Source organism: Orycteropus afer, unplaced genomic scaffold (assembly GCF_000298275.1).
Source record: "Orycteropus afer afer isolate SDZICR_OR568_19922 unplaced genomic scaffold, OryAfe1.0 scaffold00400, whole genome shotgun sequence".
Classification (NCBI taxonomy): Eukaryota; Metazoa; Chordata; class Mammalia; order Tubulidentata; family Orycteropodidae; genus Orycteropus; species Orycteropus afer.
Genome location: NW_006921987.1, coordinates 602,899 through 611,757, shown reverse-complemented (window position 1 = coordinate 611,757; position 8,859 = coordinate 602,899).

Sequence of the window (8,859 nt, the reverse complement as noted above, 5' to 3'; positions counted from 1 at the left end):
GGATTTGAACCGCCAGCCTTCTGGTTAGCAGTCAAGTGCCTTAGGCATTATGCTACCAGAGCTCCTTGAATGAGAGCTCGGGGATGGTATAACCTTAAGCTAGATTGAAGGAGCTTTCTTACACAGAAACAAAAGAAGCTAGAGTTGAGGAATACAGAGTCAAGAAGGCAAGTGGATGCAGTGGTGCGAGAGTATCTCTTCTGAGTGCTTCAGTTTTCTTAGAGAGGAAAAATTGTCAGTTGAGTTGGAAGCTAGGGACAAAGGATAAAGTACAACATATTTGTCAAGGATACTACATGAGTAAAAAGACAAGGGAAATACAGATCTAAAACACAGCTACAACAAACCCTTCACAGTAGGTTTACTTTATTTAATTCTCCATTTACTTTGACAGTTATTTTTAATGATTCCAGTGAGTTTTGAGCAGGAAGGGGGGTTCATCTGTCAGGATGTTATATAAATACTACTTGTGTATTCAGTTGTTACTGCAGAAAAACAATCTAGGGCCTCATGCAAAAGAAAAAATGGAAACCCTAGATTTCTTGCCCTTATAAAATAGGGCACATGTCAGCGAAACTTCTCAACAGTGTGGATACTCCATTAAGATGCTAATTAAGTGCTTGCCAGGGAGAATTATTTGCCCTTCCTCTCTCTTATCTGTTTTTTTCCTTCATTTGAAATCTAGTCCCTGGCTGCAGAATTTCAATTTACAACAAAGACATTCCTGGGAAAACACAAAGATCTCTGGCAGTTGCAAATAGTGCCTAAATTTTCCTTTGGTAGAAATCCCTTCCCTCAGCACCATTAAAACTTGACACTTGTACTTAAAAATGACTGGAGTGAATTGCCCATGAGGAAGATGAATTTCAAAAACAACATGTGGCTCTATAGCATAATTAGTGGTGTGAAGACCTCATACCTCATTCAGTACTGGAAAGAGAGACAACGTTTAGATCATATTTTTTGTTTTTTTCCACCCAAAAGGGGTAGTATCAAAGGCTCCCTGAGTCCCTGGATCCCGTGAGTGACATAAAGGGTTAAGTACACTAGCTGAAAGTTGGTAGTTCAGATATACCCAGAGATATGTCAGAAGGCCAGTCTGATAATCTGCTTCTAAAAGGTCACAGCCTTAAAAACCCTGTGGGGCAGTTCTACTCTGCACACATGTGGTCGCCAAGAGTCAGAATCAACTTTATAGCAATTAACAACAACAGCAAAAGCTGTTTTGCTATTACCATACATTTCAGGAATTGGGGTGAGTTAGGGGCTCTGGTGCTGTAGTGCCTAAGGCATGTGACTGCTAACCAGAAGGCTGGTGGTTCAAACCCACCAGCCACTCCTCAGAAGGAAGACTGGGTGATCTGCTTCCGTAAGGGTTTCCGAAGCAGTATCACTAGGGAAGTAGATTGCCCTATTTTCCTTCCGAGGAGTGGCTGGTGGGTTTTGGTTAGCAGTCAAGTGCCTTAGCCACTATGCTACCAGAGCTCCCTTTAAGGCCATAGGGTACATGATTTTAAAAGACTTTATGCAGGCAGGATACTCATAAAGTCCTGACCTTTGGTGAAAGTCAGGAAGCGGAACAAGGCTGTGATAAATTCTTAAGGATAGACCTCAACTTCCTTCAGGTTAGGTGCACTTACAATCTCTTTCTAAGACACAGTCTGTCTGTTTCAACATGGATGTCCCAACTTCTGCCCAGGTGAATTCTGCTCTTTGCTTTTGGTTCGAGTCTTGATCTAGTCTTGGATCAACCATCTTAGTTCATCAGGTGGTAAAGGAGAGCAACAGCGTGCAGGCTCTAAAACTAGTTAACACTGACCACAGGTAGCGAGCTAGAAGACATCTCAAAAATTACCTGTTATCCAGAAATGTTATTTAAGTAGTAAATTTACACTTGCTGTTCCTGTCTTGGTTTTATGATCTTAGGAATGTGGCTGCAGGAGCAGGATTCTTAAGTGATTATGGCTATAAGTAGTAGAATAAGGCAATGTTTAAATTGAACAAGATTAATATGGAGGTTTAGGTTATGAAGTTAGAACACATATTCATCTCCCAGAAATTCTAATCTGTCTATACTATTACATTTTGAATCAAACAATGGTGTAGATCAAGTAATAAGACTGTTTTGCCTTGGGTTTTTCTTTTTCCTCCTAACTTTTGATTCTGATTTGGTTGAAAATTTTCAGAGCAAATTGGTTTCCTATTCAACAATTCATACACATTTTGTTTTGTGACATTATTTGCAGTCCTCACCATGTGACAACACTCTTCCCATTTCCTCCCTCTGTTTACCATTTTCATTCATCCTTTTTTCCTATCCCCTCCTGTTTTCTGAAGTTTATCACTGAACAAATGCTGCCTTTTTTATCTCATATGGTTGGCTGTTTTAAGGAATGCATACCTTCTTGATGTTATTTTCCCCTTTTAGGCTGTCTGTCATTTGGCTGAAAGATGAGCCATGGAGGACTGTTTTGCCAAGCCAAGGCAAAACAGTCTTAGTACTTGATCTACACCTTTGTTTGATTCAAAATGTAATAGTATAGTTCAGTTCCAGGCGTGGAGAATGTCTAAGGGTCATAGTCTTGAGGGTTCCACCAGTTTCTATCAGATCAGTAAGCCTGATCTTTTTTTATGATCTTGAATTTTTTTCCACATTTTTCTTCCACTCTGTGCAGGCCCTCCTATTGTGGTCCCTTTCCAAGAGGTCAGCAGTGGTAGCCAGTTACCATCTAATTTTTCTGGTCTCGGTGTCTTGTAGACTGAAGTTTGCATGGTCCACTTGTCCTTTGGACAGATTGTTTCCTTGCATCTTTGATTTTCTTAACTCTGCTTTGCTCCAGATAAGGAGAGAACAGTAATTGCACCTTAAATGGCCACTCACAAGATTTTAAGATCCCATCAGCTACGCACAAAAGCAGGATGCAGATCATTTTCTTTGTGGAGTATGCTGTGCTAATTGACTTTGGTGTCCCCTGAGACAATGGTCTAGAGTTCCAATACCCAGCGATTCATTCTCTCAAGGTATTTGGTTATGGCTAAGAAGTTTTCATAACTTTGTCCCCTGTATGCTCTACTATATTCATGGATATATTCCAGCATATGTAAATACATATATAGAAATATCCTCTGACAAACCTATATGTAGTCTCATTCACCTTCCCTCCCTGTTAAGCTTGTGTGCCTATCTATGTATCCACTGAGATTATTGTTGAAGAAATGTCAGGAAACAGAGACCCCAAAGTTTACACTGAGAGCTATGTTTTAGAATAAAGCAAGAATCCTTTTAAATGTTCTTGACAATACTCTATGAAATCCTTCTGGACCACAAATTGTTATCAGTTCTCTTCTGACTATTTTCTTGGCAGTACCAATAAGATTAAGAATCTTAGAGGTCCTCTCATCTTCAGAACATTATTGACTCTGTAGTTTAAATGTTACCCCAATTTTCAAATTCTGTATTAAATAAACTTCAGTCAATTTCTATTATTGCCTTAAGAGGCTCTTTTGTTTTGACAATATTAAAGAAATTACTAAGTCCATTATACCTAAACTTTTATTCTTATTTTTACTTCAGAATTTCCATTTATACAATTTTAGGCTTTTGTTTCCAAATGAAATTGCATTTTAATATAAAGTGTTTTTTTTAAAAAAATAATACTTTTTGAAATAAAGAGCTTAAATAATTTCACTTTTTGACAAGTTTTTAGTTTACATCAATTAGAGGAGAAAATGTACCCTTTTACATGACTTTCTTTTCAGTCATGAAAAATTACCCTTGCTAATAAATACTCCTTATTGTCATTCTATTTTCAGAATTGCAGTAATACTTAGCTTCTTGAAATTTGATAACCTATGATGTAATGGGTAGACACATATCAGCATGATTGATAGGTAAGTGAAGTAGAAATATCACTATGTGTAAAAGATTATTTGACTATTGCATTATATGAATGTCTCACAGATTACCCTTTCAGGGCAACAATTGGGTAAAAATGACCATTCATAGGGTTAATTAATGATGGCAGTGAGTTTGGTTTGGGTTTTTATCCTCTATAAGCTGTAAATGTAGCCTTAATTGAGAAAAGGATTGTTGCAGCTATAATTAAGGATTTTGACATGAGCTTACCCTGGATCACCAAACCAAAAAAAAAAAAAGCTCCCTTCCATTGAGTCATTTCCAACTCCTGGACTCCCACTGGGTTTCCAAGAACGTGAACCTTTACAGAAACAGACTGCTTCACCTTTCTCCCACACAGTAGCTGGTGCGAAGACTGAGCCAGACATGGCAGGGATACAGCCACAAGAAATTCCTCAAGCACTAGAGGATGGAAGAAACAAACAAGGATTGTCCCCTAAAGCCTTAGAAGGGAGCACAGGCCCTTCTGACACCTTGATTTTGCCCTCTGGTTTGCAGAACTGTGAGAGAATAAATTTCCATTGTTTTAAAACACCAAGTTTATGGTAATTTGTTATAGTGGGTGTAGAAAATGAATGCAACTGGTATCATGTATTACTGAGTAAAAATGTGTGCAGGAAAGTTTAACCAACAATGTGTTTGTATAGCACTGTCTAGTAACTGCCCCTTTTCTCTCTGACTTGTGTGATAAATGATTCATCTTATTGCAGTGAAATAAAAATTTTCAAAAAATTCTCTTAATACCTATTGTTATCAGGCTGACCTTTTAGCCACAATTTTGAACCCTGTCACCTGACTCATCTTCTATACAGTTATCCCTTAATGTGAGTGAATTCTGGGGAACCATCTGAACAGTTTCTTCAAAATCACATTAATATGTCATTGTGAGTTGTTATTTAAAAGCTTTATCTTAAATAATATTATCATACACTTAATTTCTGTTTCATTTTGAGGTCTTACATCATAATGGTTATGTTCTCACTCAGTGTTCCTTATTTTTGTTTGTTTAAAATGGTTGTCTTACAATTTTTTCTTAAATATTTTCAATGCTGTACTTTATATATATTTGTATATTTCAATCTGTTTATTCTTTTCTTTTAAATTTTTTAGTTACGATTTGGGTGAAAGGTACAGAGAAAATTCATTTTCCATGTAGCAGTTCATACACATTTTGTTTCATGACATTGATTACAATACCCATAATTTAACAGTTCTCTTCCTACTTCCACCCTGTGGCTACCTTTTCTATGTGTCTTTCTTTCCTATTCAATCCTGTGTCTGGTAGGTTTGAACAACCAACCTTTAGCATTTGATTCGCAGTCAAATGCCTTAACCACTATACCACCAGAGCTTATTTAAATATCTCCAATTCTGAATGTGTTTTTAATATTGCATATTTAAATTAAAAATGATTGAGTTGACCAAGCCACATAAATGTGGGAAACAGGAAACTGCATCAATTGATTGCCAAATGTATATCAGTTAGTGGGCAAAGTACTTAATGTAACTTAGCTTATTTAATGTAAGATGGCCTAAACCTAAGAAATACTGTCATTGTTGTGTGCCAAGAAGTCAAAAATGCAGAGGCATGCAGTAAAAATATTCTGAAGGCTTTCCCATTTCCTATTATATCTCCAACAGCCAATATAGTGCATTTATTTTTCACATAATGTAGGCTATATATTCTCACAGTCATGATTATTTGACATTCCTACGATTATCTCTAAACTTCTTTATTTAAATTCTTTATTGACCTACTAGTTTGGGTTGCACCAAAATATAATTTGAATGAAATTAAAATAAGGTTATGGCATCTAACCAAGTACATTTTTCAGAAACCCACAGTAGATAGCATTCATAACATTGCCTAAACAAATGGCATTTATAAAATAGTGATTATTACCACAGAGTAAATGGTTTATTTCCCAAAATCTGTACTTTCCAGGCATTCACTGATTTTTAACACACTTTAGGAGTTTCATTATTTTTTTTTCCTCAAATATAATGCAGAGTTAAAAAAATTATTTTAATGTGCTTTTTCTTGACAGAGATGAAAACAGCGTTTTACCCTACACTAAATTCCAGCCAAGAAAAAAATATATTGCATTAACAGATAGCCCATTATTTTTAAGGAGTTGGGCATGTTACATTAAAGAAATCATTTTTAAAGCTAAAATCTTTCATATTTATGTAATTTCTTAATATTCTCAACTCCTGATCATCATTTTAAATGGAATTATTCAAACTGAATATTTACTTAATCTAAGAAAGAAAAAGAAGCTCTGGTAGCATATTGCCTAAGGACTTGACTGCTAACCAGAAGGCTGGCAGTTCAAACCCACCCGCCACTCCTCAGCTGGGCAATCTACTTCCGTAGCAATACCACCTCGAAAACCCAAGGAGGGGTCGCTATGAGCCAGGTCCAATTTGACTGCACATAACAACAACAACGAGAAAGAAAACATAGTTAGGTCTTTACTTGCTGATACTGTGTATTTCCTGACTTTTAAGGGTTTTTTTTTTTTTTTTTTTTAAATTTCCCACCATTATCCCAGGCCCTCAGCTACCTAAGCCAGCCCTACTGAGGACATGGACTTCTAGACTATATACCAGAGGAGGATCACTTAAGGTGTTACTTGGTTACTCTGCTAGATATGGGGTGGTGGAGCTGGTACTATCTCTCAAACCCAGGAATAAACTCCTGCTGACCTGTTGGCACCCCAACACCTAATAGAATAAGTTCAGATATGCAATAAGTTGTCATCTCCATTTCCGTCCAAAATATGCAGCTCCATAAGCAAAAGACCTGGGGAAAATATTATAGAAATTCCATTACCAATAGGGTCTATTGAATGTACAATTTAAACTTCAGATTCTTTCAGCTGTTATCTCAAAAGTACAAAGTGTATTTTGTTTAGAAGTCTTTCATTTTTCTTGAACCTTGTATGTCTCTATACAAACATTTATGTATCAATGTAATCTTGAAGACTGTGAAGTTACATGGATACCATTTCCAACTTTTTTTTCCCCTCACTTTTATTGTGGTGAAAACATACACAAGACATTTCTCAACATAACAACTTCCACATTTGCAACTCAAGGACATAGATGACTTGTTTTTCATGTTGTGCCACTACTGTTGCTATTCTTTTCAAAAATATCCCACTGCCATTAGCATAAATACAATGCCACTAAAACAAAAGCTACTTGTTCCCTTCCTCCTACTCCTGGTAACCACTACATATACTTATATATATATATATATATATACACACACACACACATACATATCTATCTATCTATCTGGGAGCTTTGAAGGCTGGAGGTTCAAACCCACCAGCCACTCCTCGGAAGGAAGATTGGGCAATCTACTTCCGAAGTGATACCGCCTAGAAAACCCAAGGAGGGGTCGCTATGAGTCGAGTCCGACTCGATGGCAAACAACAACAACAACAAATCTATCTATCTATACATATACAATATATATATCTACATATACATATATATATCTACATATATCTATATATCTATATCTATCTATCTATCTACCTATCTACCTATCTATCTACCAAAGATTATTGTTTTGCTTACCTCTGTGCCACTCTAACAGAAAATACCACAAATGGGATGGCTTTAGCAAACAGGAGTCTATTCTCCTATAATTTGAAACCCTTAAGTCCGAGTTTAAAGTGCTACACTCTAGGGGCTGGGTGAAAGCCGCTCAACCTTGAGAGATCCAGCTCTGCCTCCTGCTCCCAGCCCACTGAAGCTAGAAGTTTTTCTTCACTGAGACAGCTGCTGGCTGCTGAGACTGTGAAGCCCAGTTTCATCATGGGGAATAACTACCACCAGCTGGTGAACCACTCAAGTTGACAACAATCTTAACTACCACAATTATATGAGTATAATCTTTGGTAGATAGATAGATGATAGATAGATAGATGGATAGATAAAACCAAACCAAACTCACTGCCTGCCGTGGAGTTGGATCTGACTCATAGCGACCCCTCCCTGGGTTTCAGAGGCATTATCATTACTGAAGTAGGTCACCCAATCTTCCTTCCGATCAGTGGTTGGTGGGCTTGACTCACCAGCCTTCTGGTTAGCAGTCAAATGCCTTAGGCACTATGTCACCAGAGCTCCCATAAAACACCAAATTGAACTCACTGCCATCAGGTCGTTTCCGACTCAGCAACTCCCTTTGGGTTTCCAAGGTGTAAATCTTTATGGAAGTAGATTTTTTTATCTTCCTTCTGCAGAGCAGTTAGTGAATTTGAACCGTGTGGTAGTTAAGTTTTTGTGTCAACTTGGCTAGGCCTGGTTGAGTGGCTGGGCAGCTGGATGTAATATTCCCCATGATGAGACTGGTAATCAACTCCATGGTAGAATCTACTAGGAGCAGCTGAGTAGCTGCCTTTGGGTATGTGGTCTGCTTCCCGTATATAGCAGGAGCTTTGGGAATAGTCTCTAGCCTATGGCATGCTTGGATACTGCATGTAGCCATGTTGTTGCTCAGTAGCCTGTGATTCTCTGCCGACCTTGGGACTTACAATGGACTTAAGTAAATGGCCTACCACATGGTTTGGTAACATCGGGACTGTGCCTTTTTACTTATCAACTTGGGGCTTCTCAGCCTCAGCAGCCAGCAGCTGTCAGAATGAAGAAACGCCTCTAGCTCCAGTGGACCAGGAGTAGGAGGCAGAGCTGGACCCCAAGGTTGAGGGACTTTCACCCAGCCCCTAGAGCCTGGCACTTTGACCTTGGACTAAAAGCCTCCAAATTGTGAGAATAAACTCTTGTTTGTTAAGGCCATCCCATTTGTGGTATATTCTTGTCAGAGCAGTACTAGGTAACCAGAGCAAACAGTCAACCTTCTGATTACCAGTCAAATGCTTTAGGGACTATGCCACCAGAGCTCCATATATATATATATATATATATAT